Source organism: Protopterus annectens, chromosome 1.part2 (genome assembly GCF_019279795.1).
Source record: "Protopterus annectens isolate FY-2018-M chromosome 1.part2, PAN1.0, whole genome shotgun sequence".
Classification (NCBI taxonomy): domain Eukaryota; kingdom Metazoa; phylum Chordata; order Ceratodontiformes; family Protopteridae; genus Protopterus; species Protopterus annectens.
The window spans coordinates 1,052,296,998-1,052,315,998 of record NC_056727.1 but is presented as its reverse complement, the minus strand read 5'-3'; positions in this window follow the sequence as shown (position 1 = coordinate 1,052,315,998).

The window sequence follows — 19,001 nt, the reverse complement described above, 5'->3', positions numbered from 1 at the left end:
AGATCTTGCGTTCTCCATTGCTGTAAAAAAAAAGTTAGACTAATGGAAAATGTCTGGGCGACCGGACCTTTTTCCATTACTATAACTCTGATTTACAACATGCACGCTGACCAATCAGCATGCACGTTTTGGAATATTAATGGGGGGGCGTTGTATAATGGTATATAGTGCTTGCACATTTAGTGTAACTAAATAAGCATTACATGGACCTTGTAAATCATTCATGAGTGCCAAAAACTGGTTAGTATCTTTGATTCTATCTCTAACAAAAATCAAAAGAGGTTTAAGTTTGGATTCTAGATAAACTGAAAGAGGTTCTATTAAAGCACCCCTTCCTGCTACTATAGGGTGACCTGGAGGTTTGGTAAGAGATTTATGAATCTTTGGGACCAAATAGAAATATTGGAGTTGTGGATCATCTACCACCATTTTTTGTGCAAAGAATCATGTATAATAGCTTCCGATTTAACCTTATTCAAATACTCATCTATTACATTTTTGAAACCTGGTTTGGGGTCATTCGGAAGGTAACAGCCAGATATAACATCATTAAGTTGTCTTTTAACCTAAATTTCATACTCTTGTGTGTCCCAAACCACTATGGCATGCCCCCTTGTCAGCGTTAGTAATAACCAATTAGTTATTATTCTTTAAACTAACCATGACTGATTTTTCTTCAACAGTTAAGTTTTGGGAAAAGTTCTTAAAGATATTACCTTGGTTCACATGTAATTCATGTAACACTTATTGTTTAAAAATTTTTACAGAACCATGACAGAGCAGTTGAAAATTGGACCTTTTAAAATTAAATGAAGTTCTCTGAGATCCATGTTGTGCATTCTGTTTTTGTGCAAAAAAAATTGAGATTAAGAATTCTACAAAATTCCTTAAGATCTTTTACTTTATCATAATAGGAGACATAAAATGATGGTACAAATCCTAAACATTTATTAAGTAACTGTTTTGGAGCTTCATTAAAATTATGGTCTGTTAAATTCACTACTAACTCGTTCTGATCCATACCACAACCAGTTACAGTCATCTGACCACCTACTGAGTCTCTAAAATCTTGGTGAACATATCTTCCACTGTTTTGCCTGTTTCTACCATGATGCTTTATGCTGCCCCTCCTAAAGGGCCCCTAGATCTCTTTGGTATCAGAGAGACAGATAACAAATACTCCCTTGTGTCAGTCTCTGTGTCAGTATTAGAATAGCCAGAAGAAACATCTGAAGTACTGGATTGATCATTAGTTTTCCTTAATATGGAATGCACCCTCATTATCTTGGGTCTCTTTGGATTTCTATTATTGTTGCTCTTTGAAAAATGAACTGTTCTTTTTATTTTCTTCCACGTAAAAGCACTATCACTTTTAAAGTCATTAAGATCACATTAGTACTTTTTTTAATTTCTGATCCTGTAACCGTTTATCATACTTATGTGCTTCCTTGAGAAACATGACATGTTTATCCGTATAACCATTATGCATTGACATTTAGTCATTTGTTCATAACAGTCATTCAGTTTATCCCTTCGCGAGGTAACTGTTTTTTCATAATGTTCAATTAAAAGAAAAATAAACATTAGACACTGTCTGATGTATTTTATGCCATTTTTTGTGTGAATGTCACATCATCAGTGCCCACTCTTGGTTCTACGTACTCACGCAGACCCCTTGGGGCTATTTTGGCTTTAGAGTATGATTTAAATAGTTTACAATGCCATATGCTAGAATGTACCTTTTTGGTCACATCCATCAGAGCTTTAAACTGCTGCTCCAAGTCTGACCTTTCCTGCCCTTGTTGATGCTGTAAAGCTGCCATCTCCATGTTAAAAGAAGAAAGGTCTTCTTTATCAGTAAACAAATTGTCCAAAAATAACCTTAAATCTTGTGATGCGGCCATATCAACAATACTAAAACAGAGACTGACACAGGGGAGCATTTGTGGTTTTGGACACAAGAGTATGAAACTGGCAGAGTTTTTTAGAGCTCCACAAAACAGTACTAGAACCAGAAATAGAAAAAAAAAATATTAAGGAACTTAAGAACTACAACTCTACCAAATTTCAAGAAATGTTATTGTGTTTTTCCTGTCAAAATATTCTGGAGAACAACACAGCTGTTTGGCAATGGCCAGTTTAAAGAATTCTCACTCAGAAACCACTCTGAAGAAGGAGATACAACTGATGTTTTCCACATTACACGAACTGTCATTGAAAATGGATAGATTCACCGATAATTTGGAAAATCTCAAGGAAAACTGCCAAAAGCAAACAGATGTACTAAAAGAAATACTGCAGCAACAACAAATTAAATTACTTGATATGGAAACATCATGAAATGATATAGATGGAAGACTCAAAGAATAGGAAAACCAGACATAATTCTTACTTCACCAAAATAACTGGCTACTTAATAAATTTTGAATGATTTAGAGAATAGGGAGAGGAGAACTAAAATAAGAATATTTGGCCTTCCAGAAAAAACAGAGGGAGAAGACATCATCACCTTTTTGAATTATTGGCTTCTTGAAGTGCTTGATTTAAAAGTGGGATTATCAAATGGAATAGAAAGAGCTCACAGAGCCATAGGAAAATCTAAACCCTCTTTACCTAATGCACCACCAAGATCATTTGTGGTAAAGTTCATGTCCTTCTTGGATAAAGAGCTAATTTTAAAAACAGCCTGGAGAAAAAGTCCCATAACATATAAACAGAGTCAGATCAGATTTGACAATGATTATTCTGCAAAAGTGTTAGAAACAAGGAAAAAACTTTTCCATTAGTGAAACTTCTCAAACAAAATGAAATAAAAGCGCAGATGGTATATCCTGCTAGAATCAGAATTTTCTATTAAAATGACTTGAGAAACTTTAACAACATTGAAGAAGCTTCTACCTTCCTCAAGAATAATAATATCATTACAATTCCTGAAGACTGTTTTCACCAACTTGAAAAGATCTCCAGAAAAAAAGGAAAGAGGAAAAAGAAACAAAGAACTGATTCTAAAACTACACAGTCTTCCAAATCTCTCAAAGAATCAACAAAGATATAAACTTCTGGACTTTACCTCAAAATGTATCTATTTTATCTATATATTGCCTATTATACTCTGAGACATTTATACTTTTTCTTAAACTTATACTTGATGCAACATACTCATCACAAGTCTAGTGGTTGTGTCTGATAATGTTAAATGGTTTTATAACTTAGAGTGACTTCTAAAAATATAGTTACATCTCATTCATAGGCAGTGTCTTTTCTCATCTCCCTTTTTATTAATAGTATATTTAGTTCACAGCATTGTTGCATAATAGGAATTAAACATTTTTAATCGTAGTTTCTGTGGCTTACTGACTTCACTACACTTCAAATTCCCATTTTAAAAGTAACATAAATATCCATATTTTTAAATGTGGAAAAAAATCTTAGAGTCACTATAAAAAGAAGTTATGTACTTACCATAACATTCCATGTGAGTTGTTTATCTCGCCTTTATTCTCACTGATGGGGTCGGAGCCAATCCTCGGCTCCAACACGGCCGTTAGCAAAGCTCAAGGCTTACCAGTAGCTCGAGACCAATCCCCTTATCTCATGATGCACTGCTGGAATGACCTCAGATCTTGTTTGCTGCATGTATAACCCTGTAAGGGGTGCACTCCCCAAGAAAGAAGAAGAAGTATTGAACAACCAGGATGATACTAGCCTCTAGGTCAACTCTCAGCCAGGAAGGGGATGGAAGGAGGGACGTGAGAATAAAGGCGAGATAAACAACTCATATGGAAAGCTATGGTGAATACATAACTTCTTTATGTGAAGTTGTTAAAATTCGCCGTTTATTCTCACTGATGGGTAGCATCCCTAGCACCCGCAATCCTGGATGGCTCATGGGAGTGCATTTTTCAGGACCATAGAACCAAAAGAAGACCTGTCCCTGGAAGCCTTATCCACTTTGTAATGAGTGATAAAAGTATGGGGCTTAGAGCAAGTGGCTGCAGCACAAATGTTATCGAGGGGCAATTTGGCTTGAAAAGCAGAAGATGTAGAAACAGCTCTGGTTGAATGAGCCTTTACTTTTTATAGCAAAGGTATGTTAGCAGTTGCATAAACAAATGAGATACATTTCTCATATCCTCCGAAAAGGATACAAAAAGTTGATCTGATTTCCTAATATCCTTAGTTCTATCAAGATAAAATGTGAGCTATCTGTGCATGTCAAGTTTGTGCAGCATGTATTCTAATTTGTTGGAATGGTTGGGAAAAAAGACTGGCAACTCAATGACCTGCTTGATATTAGACTCAGAACAGATTTTAGGTAAAAAGAAGGGGTTTGTCCTGAGATATACTCTATCAGCATGGAAAATCACATAAGGAGGTCTGATAGATAATGTTTGAAGGTCTGACACTCTGCGGGCAGAAGTAATGGCCACGAGAAAAATAGTTTTCCAGGACAAAAATTTGATATCACAAGATGATGCTGGTTTAAAGGGGGGAAGAATTATTTGAGATAGCATAAAATTCAAATTCCAAGGAGAATAAGGAGTTTTGATGGGAGGGCTCATGTGAAAAACACCTTTGAGAAAAACCTTAGGTAACATGGGCCATAATATTTAACCCATCCAATCCAAGGTGGAAATTAGATATGGCAGTTAACTGAACCCGAACTGTGGCAGCTGCTGCTCCTTCCTTAAAAATCATTGTCAAAAACTCTAGAATGGATGACAAAGGAGCTCGGAAAGGGTCATTTTTTTGTATGCTGGCCCAGATGGAGAACCTTTTCCACTTACTGCGATATAGTTTTCTGATGGATGGCTTATGAGAAGACAATAGAATGTGTCTTGTGTCATCTGAGAGGGAATGAAGCCTGGCTATTTGGGGAAGTGGATCAGCCAAGCAGTCAGCTTTAGAGACTTCAGTGAAGGATGGAGGTCCCCTGATGGGTGTGTCAGGAGGTCTGGAACTGGGTCCAGGATCCATGGATTCTCCAGCAGATGATGGTGAAGAAAAGGGAACCAAATCTGTCGAGGCCAATGGGGGCTATAAGGATAACAGTCCTTCCCAGCAACTTTGCTTTCTGTACAAACCTGGTTATCAATGAAATTGGAGGGCATGCATATAGGAGACCCAGAGGCCAATCGTGTACGAGTGCATCTCTCGGGGGATGTCCCGGAGGTGGCATCAGGCAAAGTAGCTTCTGCATTTGGTATTGATGTGACTGGCAAAGAGGTCGCAACAAGGCTGGCCCCATTTGCGGAAAATCATGCCAGCAACTTGTTGGTTGAGAGACCACTCAACCACTCATGAGGCAACAAGATTGCCCTGCTCAGCTCGTCCACTATCATGTTGGATTTACCAGGGATATGCATTGCTAACAGAAAATGCTGGGATGACACAGCCCATTGCCATACCCTGAGGGCTTCTCGACAAAGGGGGTAAGACTTGGTTCCACCCTGTTTGTTCAAGTACCAGACCACTGACCTGTTGTCTGTCTGAATTGCAATTGTCCCTAGAGGAAGAGAGTCCTGAATGTACTGCAACACCAGAAGTACTGCTCTAAACTCCAGAACATTGATATGCAGATGTGACTCTTGATCCGTCCATGTGCCTTGGGCAGTCTTTCCCTGAAAATGCCCCCCACCCTATCAGGGAAGCATCAGTGGTCACAGTGGCTACTGGGGGGGGGCACAAAGGGTTCTCCTATTGTGACATGAAGAGATGCCAACCACCACCGAAGGTCACTCTTGCAAGAGTTTGTGATGAGAATCATATGGTTCATTGGCAATTTCTGGTAAGACCATTGAGAGAACAGAAGCTATTGAAGAATTTGCATATGCATCCTTGCGAGTGGAATGGCTAGAATTGCTGCTGCCATCAAACCTAGTACCTTCAAGACCTCTGCGGCTGCAGCTCTCTTCTTTGGCACCAATGATTTGACATGTTGGTGAAGAAGTGAGACCCTTTCAACTGGAAGATGTAGAGTGGTGGTTGAGGTATCTAACTCTGCTCCTATAAAGATGGTATGCTGCGATGGCAACAAGGCAGACTTTTCAAAGTTGACTGTAATGCCTAAGTGGTTGCAGACTGTCAGAGTAGATTCTGTTGCCTGAATCAATTGATGCCTGGTGGTGGTAAGGAGTCAATCGTCTAGGTATGGAAACACCTGGAATCCTAGACACCTCAGGTGAGCCGTGACCACTGCCATGCATTTGGTGAACATTTTGGGGGCTGTAGTGAGACCAAATGGCAGGGCTCAAAACTGGTAGTGATTGGCTCCCAGCCAGAAACACAGGTGATCTCTGGAGTATCTGTCCATCTTTATGTGGTAGTACGCATCCTTGAGATCGATGGAGCACATCCAATCGCCGTTCCCTAAAAAGGGAAGAATAGCCTGAAACATGACCATTTGGAACTTCTCTTTTTTTACAAATTGGTTGAGTCTGCTGAGGTCCAAGATAGGTCTCCAGTCCCCTGTTTTCTTTGGAACCAAAAAGAATCTTGAGTAAGTTCCGAATCCTGCTTGGTATGCTGGGACTGGCTGGATGACTCTTTTTTTTTAGCAACTTGTGGACCTCTATAGTTGCTTGTCCCCTGAGACTGGGTGGAACATCCGGGATTCTGTTGACAGGAGTGGGAGGGGAAGTGAACGGTATGAAATACCCTCTGGAAATGATGTTTTGTACCCAGGTATTGGATGTTATGCTTAGCCAGGCTTCTGGGTACCAAGGTAAGTGACCCCCGACTACCTCCAGAGCCGGACAGCCAGGTCTCCTTTCAGGAGCACTGGTAGGGCTGACCAGAGAACTGGCCTCTGTCATCCTGCTGTTGTGGACCCCCCCTGCCACGCGGGTGGCATCTTCCATTATAACCCCCTCCTCTGCCTCTAGAGGGGGTTTCACCACGTGTGCCCTGAAAGGCTCCCTGGGCTTTTCGGAACCACATCTTTATGCCTTTAGGGCCCTTGGGATAGGGCTGAGTAGGGGTAGAAAAACGGACTCTGATGGCAGATAGAGTCTTTCCTTCCTGCTCACATATGGTTAAAGTTTCCTTTACCTTGGGCCCAAATAGGGATGAGCCATCAAATGGGGTGTTGATAATGGAAGACTTGAAAGGCTCCGCAAAGGAACAGAGATGCATCCAGGCTTGTCTATGCAGAGCAATGCCTGAACTAGCAGCCCTACTTGAAGCATCAGCTGTGTAAGATATGAGACGCATGGACGAGTTCACAATCGAGTTTAGGGTAGTGAGCTGGGTGGTAACTTTGTCAGCAACCCCTGCAGCTACCGTACCCTGGAGAGTATCTCCTAGCTCCTTCAGGAGATCTCTTTGTAGTCTGGTAAAATGGGTTAAATAGTTCATTGATCAAAGGGAAAAAGTCACTGAGCTAAACATGCATTTCCCATATCTATCCATGATCCTGGAATCTCTGGTAGGAGGAGGGATAGATGAGGATGTCTCAGATGTTTCCTTTTTGATGGCTGCCACCACCATCACCATGGCATCAACAGGCACTCCTTTAGTCAAAAACGCTTTGTCCACTGGGGCAGAGATGAACTTATTTGGCTTCCGAGGGACAGGTTCCATGGCCTCCGGAGACTCCCACGCCTTACGAGAGGTCAGCTCCATGAGCTCATCATAAGACAGAGACACCCAAGAGGTGGAAGGTTGAGACCCAAAATTCTTCAAGAGCACTGACTCGTCCTCAGTAGGGCTTTTGGACTGTGAACCACACCTCTGATTAAGGATCTCTAATATCGCAAAGGAGATATCCTCAGAGGGGCATCGAGGGGACCCTTATGACTCATCCAAATCAGTGTCAGATGTCAAAGACTCCTGTGGGGAGTCCAAGAGCCTCCTCTTGCACAGTCTCTTCCTGGGTACCTCCTCAGTGGGGGCTCTGGGGAGGTCTCAGAAGAGCAGGAGGTGCCCTGTGGGGCTACTTGAGGCTCAGGGTCTCTACGCTTGGGTTGACTGGTAGAAGCAGGAGTGGACACAGGTGCTTGAGGGGAGGAGGAAGCCAGACCTGATGCTGATGATGTCTTTGGAGACAGGACTCTCCTCATGGCATCAAATGCACCATGACTCTGACGAGAAGGGGTAGACGGATCTGGAGGAACCATCCGATCCTCCCCCACCAAGGCCATGGGCTCCGAGCCCGAGGTAGGAGCTGAGCTCAACCAAGCCGAAGCCCCGAGAGGAAGAATCGGCACTGACAAATCTGTACGACTATCCTGTCTGGACCTGACAGGAGAGTCGGCTCCTAGAGTCCCCGGTCGGCACAGAGGATGTCCGAGTAGATGGAACCGATAACACCGGAGCAGGTCTCAGCTCTACAGGCTCAACAACCATCAAGTCGGCCTCCTTCAGCTCCAAAAGTCCAGTACGGCTTGGAGGAGGAGCAGTCAAGTCTGGGGTAATGGTCTTCGGTTCTGAAGGAGGCATCAGAGCTGACAACAATTTGGCAAGGCCTGGTACCTGTAAAAGCTTCTGCACCAACCGGTCCATATCCAGATCTGAGAGGCTGACATAAGACTTTGAGGAATGCACCGAGGGTGCCAAATGAAGCAGATGAGATGAGGGAATCTCAGAAACTGGCTCCAAAGCTGTGAGCTGGCTCTGAACAGAAGGGACACCCAGTTCCGCAGGCAGTGAAACCAATGACCCTGCACCCTCCATTTGTTTAGCCTTTTTAGACAACTTAGAGTCACCTGAAGATTTAGATGACTTAGAGGATTTACTAGCACCATCCTGGTCACCCAGTGCTTTTGAGAAGGGGTGCTGAAGTAAGCCCCTATCCACCAATTTCCTCCTCCTCTCTAAAAGTACCGTGGAAGAGAAGGAGTGACAAATGCTACAAGCGTCTTGGAGGTGTAATGCCCCCAGACATTAGACACACTGAACGTGCCCATCAGTGACTGACATTTTTTGTACACAATCCGGACATTTTTTGAAGCCAGATTTAGGATGTTGCTTCTCTTCAGACATCCTCAATTTAAACAAATAGAAAAAACACACTCTAAACAACTATTAGCTACTGAAATAACTACTGACTAAGAATTTAGTTAAATACAAGGCCAACACTACTAGGCCAACTGCTAAGTATAAACACTTCTATGGAAAAAAACAAAGCCAACACAGGGCACTTATCTAAATATATATATATAAAAAATCCTAACAAGAATGAAAGTCAAGAAAAAGTTTTTAAAACTTGTGAATAGAAAAATTTTTCCAATAAAATTGGTTCGAGCAATCTGGAACTCTGAGATCTGTGCCACGGCAAACTAGAGTTGAGGTAATTCTGGCAGTGCATCATGGGATAAGGGGCTTGGTTTCAAACTACTGGTAAACCTTGAGCTTTGCTAACGGCCGTGTCAAAGCCGAGGATCGGCTCAGAACCCATCAATGAGAATAAACGGTGAGCTTTAACAACTTCACATACAGAGTTCCGTTACTGGGTTCTGACAATGCTGTTATTTGAAACATTATCTTGCACTAGTTAGAGCTTCCCTTGTCTGCTATGAAAGATTTAAGGTGGAAATAGTCAGTTAAGGAATCCTCTGCTTGTCTGTAGTTAAGGTAGCGCTTGTAGTGTGATATCAGTTGCACAAGCAGTATATTTTAAGCTCATTTAACAAGGTCTTTGGATTATTAAAATCTACAAACCCTGGCTTCTTTTAAATAAATACAATGAATAGGTATGGAATCAGTGACAGAGTAGCTGTTTTTCATGTAGGTAATACAAAAAAGAGGAATTTACAGTAACATTGAATAACATCCAATTGAAAAAGTAATAGAAACATTACAGACTACATTGTTACACTTGAAGTAAAAACAGTCCTTTCTTACTTCTGAATTATTCCTACCTAGGCTATAAGATACACTATGCTATGGTGATCTAGTAAAATGACATCTAATAGTTTTGTAAGCATCTGTTACAGTGTTGCAAGTGTAAATAGGAAAATATGTGTGTGAGATGCACACATCAGCTCCAGTTGTGACATACTTCTGTGCACATAATAAGTAACATTAAGACAGGTTTTAGACATATTATACTGAATACTTCATTAACCTGGTAACAGAAATCATCTAATTTCAGAAGCCACAAAGGGACTTATTACCTTGTACTTATAACTCCTACTTATTTGAATATAATGTGCACATTGCTTTATTAGATAACATAGTAAACCCTGTAATGTGCAGGGTTGTTATTTCCCTCTGCTCACACTGTCTAGACATGCTCAGTTGAATCGACTAAGTAGTAACCAAATAAATAGTGAATACAGTGGATAGTAAATTACTGATTACTCTCCTCACCCTTTAGTGCTTTCTAAGCTTTGATAAGTGGGGTTCAACTTTCAGTAAAGTGGAAAATATGTTGGTAATTAGCCAAAATTCTTACACCAACATGCAAGTAGTTGTTTAACTGCACTACTAAATTGTGTGGGCATGTGTACTTATTTTCTATGATGAACAGTTGATTTATTCCCAGCAAAACTTTAAGCCATGGTTCTATAATTCATAAAACTGGCATCTCAGGCAGTCTTGCAAGCACTTGTTGATGTATTGCGGGAGTTGCCTTGATAATGGGGAAGTACTGGGAAATCTATAGTAAAATTATATATAAATTAGCATAATAAAGTAGTTTAGATGTCATTCATTCTACCAAGAAGTGTTTGAATTACACATTTACAGACATAGCTTCTTAAGAAATGCAAATCCTAAATGATATTCTGTATGCTACACACCTGGTTAAGGCAGGGATTTATAACATAAACTACCTTTAATCCTTCAGACATTAGTTGTATAGCTGACTATTGTGCAGCTGACTGAATATTGACAACTGTTTAAATAATAAGGTTATCAGTTTCTTAGTGAGATGGTTGGTAAAATGAGTTCACCTTGGAATTTCATCTTTATTTCTTTAAAGTAAAGGGCCCATGAGAACATGTCTTCATGGTCTGCTTCTGCTACTGCTTCAAGTAGTAAATTAAGACAGATTTATAAATTGGAAGAGAAATTCAAGTAGAACGCTAATTAAATAGATATGAGATAGAAAGATTTCTTAAGGCACTGTTCAGCTTAATAGGTTTTGTATTTTTTTAGAGTGTCTTTACTTTTAACAATTTAATAACAAAGAAGGGAGTCTGCCTACTCTTGTATCTTGCTACATGACACAGTCTTTGATAAACACTCTGTTATAAAGGTTCTAAGGAACTGTGGCTGTGCAGAACAGCTTCAGTAATGCCCTGTCTTGACTAGCATTTTGTTCAATATTCTGTGATGATAATCTCATAATATAAATTGATATAATAACTATGCATTTGTATTAAGACATTTATAAATTGCTCACCGACATGGCCACTTATCAAGCCAAATTGCTTCTGTTTCATCATCAACGAGTGATCACTATGGTCTAATGTTGTCTTTCTTCATTTTTTCTTTTAATTTGTCACAACTACATTCATGGGTGGACATAAAATAAATTGAATCTGGTTATGCTTTCATTTGTCTCTAATTGAAAGAATGTGAGTGATATGTAGAGATTTATGACATGTATTGTTCACTCAAACATATTTACATTATCATCTCTAGTGAACACAACTCTAAGGGTTCATTCTATGGACCACATAGTTTTTGTAGTATGATTCAAATGTTCTGAGTAGACTTGTCCATATTTATCTTCACTTATTGATGCATTTCTGAATCTACTTCATTCAGTTATAATATAATTTTAGTATGTAGGAGAGTGTTTATCTGACATAATCATTAGTATATTGGTCATATCAGAATATTGGAGACTATTAATATGTATATATTCTACTCTCAGGCTAAAGAGAACTAATGTTAAGCAACATTTACTGTGTTATAAATGAGATTTTACTTTATGAATGTTTAAGTAGTGCATGATAGGATGATTATATTCTGAAAAAGAAGTCTAATCTAATCTACAATTAAATTGTATTATCAAATCAGTACTCATTTCCATATATCATGTTAATTCCTTATTAATAGTTATATAGGGAACATGTTTGTGTCTTTCAGCTTTTCCTGGTTAGGGGTCGCCACAGCGGAACTCCGGTCCACTAATGATTGGCAGTAGATTTTTACTTACTGGCTTGCTGGGCCTAACGCACAATCTTCAACGAAGGAACACCCATTCACGCATGTCGCCACACAGAAGACGCTCTAACTGAAAATCGCACAGGCAATGTCTAACTGTGAGGCGACAACGCTACCGCAGCACCACCACTGCAGATACATATAGAGAAAATAATAACTAATATTGTTAAATCTCCAAGATAAGAGAAAAGGTGTACTGGAACTCAAAAGGGGTTAGTTTTTTTTTTTCTTTCTTTTTTCATGAGGGAAGTTATGCTAGGAGTTTGTTAGATTTCTCCTCATCTAGAAGATTGGAAGTGTATTTCACTTCATGTACATTAGAGGGTTTACAAAAATATTTATATACTTGTTGTTATACAAGTAATTTTGGCATTTTTCTTTTTTCTTTTTTTATTGGCCTGAACTAAACTCTATTTTAAGTTATTTGACCAAAATTAAAATATTGACTACAATGAGAATTATTAACACAGTAGTTACACATTTTACATTTGGTATGGTATTACAAAATATAATACAAAACAAATATGATGTAAAGTTAAATACTGAGAATGGACTTGACTATTTTATCCTTAAACACTAACGGTTTAAGCAATCCAATGAAAAGATCTAATTTATTAAGATGTATGAAATTAAATAAAAGTACAAGTAGAATTTCTTCAAGAGACTCACTTCAAAACAAATAATACCTTTAGCTGGAATCCTAATGAATATATGATCTTATTTCACTCTTCATATAAGAAAAAGACTAGGTGAACTTTAATTTTATGGAAAAAATGTCACTATGCCTGAAATCATTTACAAATATGAAAATAAAGAAGGACTCCTAGCCATAGTAATAGTAAAATATAACAATAGACTCTGGACATTAGTAAATATATATTGGTTTTCAGCTATTGGGGTTGGAACAATAAGAAAACACATGGATCTAATAACTAGAGTATATAAAGGAAATTTGATTTTGGGAGGTGACTTTAATTGTATATTGGATAAATCAGTGACCACAAGCAAAATAAATTTATGTGCAAATTCTATAGGGAAGCTACTTAAGAAATGGGAAGGAAGTTTAAATCTAATTGATACATTTAGTTATAAGGAGAACAATTCATTATTATTTTCACACCAAGCCCACAGATTTGGGACACATACAAGTATTGATAAAATGTTCACATCCCAAGACCTAAATTCAAAAATAATAACATTTTCCATAATCCCTTGTCCCTTTTCAGACCACAATTCATTAATTCTCAAAATACATACAGATTATAAGAGATTCATTTTTATGTCAAGAATTCCAGCTTACATTACAAAATTAACACAATTTAAACATTGGTTAGATTCAGAAGTACAATTCTTTTTAGATATAAGCTACACTACTGAAATTAATGTAATTAATCTTTAGGATACCTTGAAAGCCTATTTAAATGGGAAAAAAAATCTTTCATGGTATAAAAACAAGCTAAAAGAGTGGGAATCAAAATTATGTAACATCCAAAAACAAATTACAGATCTCACTATTAATTCATCAACTTGCAAACAAAATAATAATAAAAAAACTTTGGAAGACTTAAACAAAAGATATAATGAAATCCTAACTCACAAAACCAATATAGCTGTAGAAAGGTTTAAAACTTAGTTCCTATGCAGTATCACCCAAACATATGCATAATTTAGCAATAAGATTAAAAAAAATAGATTGAAAATAATATTGCAAGTATTATACATGAAGGAAGGGAAAAAACAAAACAAAAAGGTTTCAGATATAAATGATATACTAGATACATTTAAACATTATTTCGCTGACCATTATAATGATACTTCACATATAACTAATACATCAAACTTAGACCGGAAATTAGCCAAGATAAAGGCAATACCAGAAAAGTTAAAGTTAGACATTCAAAAACAAATATCTCTAAAAGAAATTACTCAAAAAGTCAAGGAAAGTAAAAGTAATAAAACACTGGGAATTGGTGGAATAATTAATGAATTGTATAAGATATTTCCATCTTCAGTAATATCATTGTTTCACAAAACGTTGAATGAAATTCTAGCACAAAACACAACTCCAATTTCATGGAGATACTCCTTAATTACACCCATTATAAAAGAAAACAAAGACCCTTTACAAAGTAAATCTTATGGGCCAATATCTTTACTTAACAATGATTATAAAATCTTCATGTCAATATTAGTTAGTAGAATTAAAAAATCATTGACACACATAATAAATGAGGATCAAACAGGATTCATTTATAAAAGACACCCACATGACAATATACAAAGAATTCTAAGACTCATAGATTTTCTAAACAGAAACAACCAAGAAGCTCTAATAGTAGCTTTGGATATAGAAAAAACCTTTGATTCGTTGAGCTGGGATTTTTTTAAGGCTTTAGAATTGTTTGAATTTCCTACTAATTTTATTATGCTAATAAAGAATATTTATGAAAACAATTTGGCTTATGTAAAACTTGGGCCATTTACCTCGAAGGCTGTTGAAATAACCAAAGGTACAAATCAGGGATTTCCAATGTCTCCAATCCTGTTTGCCTTAGGAGTTGAATTATTTGCCTCATTAGTATGCCACAACTCTAATATAGCAGGCACAGATGTATATGGTCAACTCAATTAAAAAAATTATGTTATTTGCTGATGATGTTTTACTCACGTTATCTGTCTCGGAGAAATCAGTACAAAAACTAGATGAAATAGTGGAAAGGTTTTATCATATTTCTGGCCTTAGATTTAACAAGGGAAAATCTAATTATATACATTTGAATAAAAAGAGAGTATTTACCTTAACTACAAATTGTGTGATAGGAAAACAAGTTCCCATAATACATTATTTAGGAATAACACTATGTGATAATTTGGAATGTACATTAGCCACTAATTATAGCAACATAATTAATAAAATAAAAATGTTAATAGTAAGCTGGAATAAAATGTTCTTGAGAGTTGAAGACAGATTACAAATAATAAAAATGACAATACTTCCAAAAATTAGTTACATTGCATAAGCTGTTCCTATAGTACCTAACAAGAAAATCTTGAAAGAAATAAATAAAATTCTATTAAACTTTATTTGGTATCCTAAAAGAAATAGAATAGCCTATACACATCATATTAGATCTTGGGAAATGGGTGGAATTAAACTTCCAGATCTAGAATCATACATAAAAGCTTACATATTAAGAACTATCATTAACTGGATATATCCTAATTATTCTTCAACATGGAAAACATTGCACACTATTATTTTTCTAAATGAAAATATAATAATTAAAAATTGTATATTAAGTGAATGAAATAATAGAATGTGGCACATATTGACTGTTACTATTCAATATAGGTTCATACTGGGCTAACTGCCCTTGCGAGCCATTTTAAGCCTAGCCAATTATCTCTTGTGAGATTCAAACCCTGCACATAGTGTTTATAAGGCAAACACTTTAACCATTAGGCCACCCTCCCAACTCTGATTGGTCTCATATATGTTTTGATTGTATTATTATAAAAAAAAATTATTGGAAGAAATTACTATTTTTCTCCAAGCTATATTCACAGATACCTTTATTTTAACCAAATCTTTAGTACTTTTAAATGTTAATGATACTACTGGAATGAATAAAAAAGATCTATACCTACTTTGTTCCATACTAGCCATGGCAAGGAAATGTATAACTAGAACGTGGAAGTCTTCACAAGAACCTACTCTGGAAGAATTCTTAAGATTGATGGAAGAAACAGTGACATTAGAAATCAAGGTGAAGGAATCGAGAATTTCACCTAAAACATGGATAAACAATCCTTGGGAAAAAAAATGTAACTCTTATTGAGACATTAAACATGAACCCTAAAAAATGAATGTGTAACTTTATACTTTATTAATTGAATATTATAAATTTTTGTTACTAATTTCATATATTTTATTATTTTTTTCCCTCCTTTGTTCAGGTCAGTTGTACATTGTGTATATAAAGGTTTATAATACTTTTTTATTGATGATTGTACTGTTAAACATTATTTTATTTTATTTGGAAAATAAAAAAAATATTTGAAAAAAAAAAGAGTATGAAATTGAGGTTAAAAGTCAACTTAATTATGTTATATCTTACTGTTATCTTCCGACTGACCCCACACCAGGTTTCAAAAATGTGATAGATGAGTTTTTGAATAAGGTTAAATCGGAAGGTATTATACATGATTCTTTAGCACAACAATTGATGGTAGATGATCCACAACCCCAATATTTCCATTTGGTTCCAAAGATTCATAAATCTGTTACTAGACTTCCGGGTCACCCTTTAGTGGCAGGAAGAGGCTCTTTCATAGAACCTTTTTCAGTCTACTTGGAGTCTAACCTTAAACCTCTTTTAATTTTTGTTAGAGACAGAATTAAAGATACTAACCAGTTTTTGGCACTCATGAATGATTTACAAGTTCTATGTAATGCTTATTTAGGTACACTAGATGTGCAAGCACTATACACCAGTATTTCACATGTGGGTGGTATTTGTGTAGTGAAATACTGGTTACAATATTCCAGAATGTATGAAGAGGCTGAAGTGGAATTTCTGCTTACATTATTAGGGTTGGTGTTAGAACATAACTCCTTCAAATTTGGATCTCAGTGTTTTTTACAGGTTAAAGGTACCATTATGGGTGATACATTTGCACCAATTTATGCAGACCTATTTATGGCGTATTTTGAGTTGCAATTCATTTATAGTGATACCAATGTGTTTTTACTACATTTAATTATGTGGCAAAGGCATTTAGATGATTGTTGGGTATTCTGAAATGGCAATTTAGATAACTGGAAATCATTTGTCACATATTTGCACTCTAATGAAAATGGCATACAATTTAATGGCAAAATTAATTTATTTAATGTTGAATTCTTGGCTGTAACTGTGACTAAATCTATAGCTGAGACTATTATTACTAGTCTTTATCGTAAACCTTTCTCCAAGAATTTTTTATTACATGCTAATAGTTGCCATCGCAGACATATAGTCAATAATATTCCTAAGGCACAGTTTTTGAGAATAAGATGAATATGCAACTCGGACAAAGATTTTCACACTGAGTCGGACAATCTTAAATCTAGATTTAGATCAAAGGGTTATAATAATACTTGGAATGATTCTGCCTATCAACAGGCAGTGTGGTTACCTAGGGTGGAACTTTTTCAAGAAAAGCAGGCAGATAATCTAGAAGGTCAAGAAAATCCCAGGTTGATTACTATTTTTGGCACTAACACTCTCAAGATAAAATCAGCGATAGCCAAGTATTGGCATATTTTGAAGTCTGTTGTGTTTTTTGGACCAACGTTGGACAATTATTGTCATTTTGGTTTTCGTAGAGGCAAAACAGTGGAAGAGAATTTTTCTTCCTTTAAAAAAGGACATACTAGTCAGTCTGGTCATGTAGGCAGAAGAATTGTTGGTAGCACCTTTTTTGGACATTGCACATATTGTAAATTGATATCTAGGATTAAGTCCTTTACCTCAGTTAATACTCCAAAGGTGTACAATATTAGACATCTGGTTACCTGTTCCAGTCAATGGGTTGTGTACATGGCAGTCTGCCAATGTGGATCTTTTTATGTGGGACAAACGTCTCGTTCTTTCAAACAATGTATAGCACTACACTTAAGTGATATCAATAGTAAACATTCACAAAGTCCTTCATATAAACATGTTTTAGTACATAATTCTGCTCATTTTGTTTTTTTGGGTATAGACATGCTAATGGGGGATGACATTACAGTATTACATAAACATCAAATTATGACATGTAAGGAATGCATGTAGATATTTAATTTAGATGCATTATTTAAAGCAGGTCTTAATGACCATTTATAATTTATTTTTAGGTAGCTTTTTTGGAGATAGTAGGCTTATGATAGGTAATATTATATTTATTTTTTGAGAATAATGTGTTTATTGGTTATTTGGTTGCACACCTGTGTTTTTCTACTTGTAAATATATCTGATTTCTTTATTTAATGTTGCTGTTTGATTTTTATTTTAAGCTGTTGCTTTAATTGTTGTCTTTATGAATAATGTTTCTCCATTTCCTGGCACACACTGATGATGCCATGTGGCAAAATTAGTCTGTGGGTGTATTTGTCTGCCATAAAATCCTTACATGCAGCGTCTGATTGTGGATTTTTATTATTATTGAGTACTGGAGGTGATTGTTTGAACTGTTTGTATTTCTCCTAGACACCTGAGTCATCGTGCACCATTTTCTTGTTTGGTGTTCATATATATATATATATATATATATATATATATATATATATATATATATATTTACATATGGTTCTACGTGAAATATTAGAAATTCAGTATTATCGCATACAAAATTATCAAGACAGCTTTCCCAAAACTGCATAAAAACAAACATTTTAAACAACAAATGTCACATAATCAAAAGTAAGTTACCTTCTTTTCATAAGTAGTACCACTTTCAAAACAGAATGGTGATGCTATACTTGCGAACCCAACCAAGTGGATCTCACACAGATGTGGGCATGCCTTGGTATTTACCCATTCCTTCAATGTAGTGCAATCTCAGAGTCGGTATATTTAATTTGCAGGGGGTATAGGGGGTGCAGGGGGTGCAACCCCCCAAAAAAAACATAAGACAAAATAAATTAGGGTCCCTGTCTGTTGGGCAGTGGGCATGATATAGCCAAACTTTTAAAAATGGTCATAGACATTCTGCAGCAGTTTTCGGTAATTTGCCATTTGTTTTCATTTTCATTTTTGATCTTATGCAGTTTCGGGAAAGTTATCTCAGGTTCGAAAATATGGGACTGCAAATATTTGAAGTACACCCATGTGTATATATATATATATATATATATATAT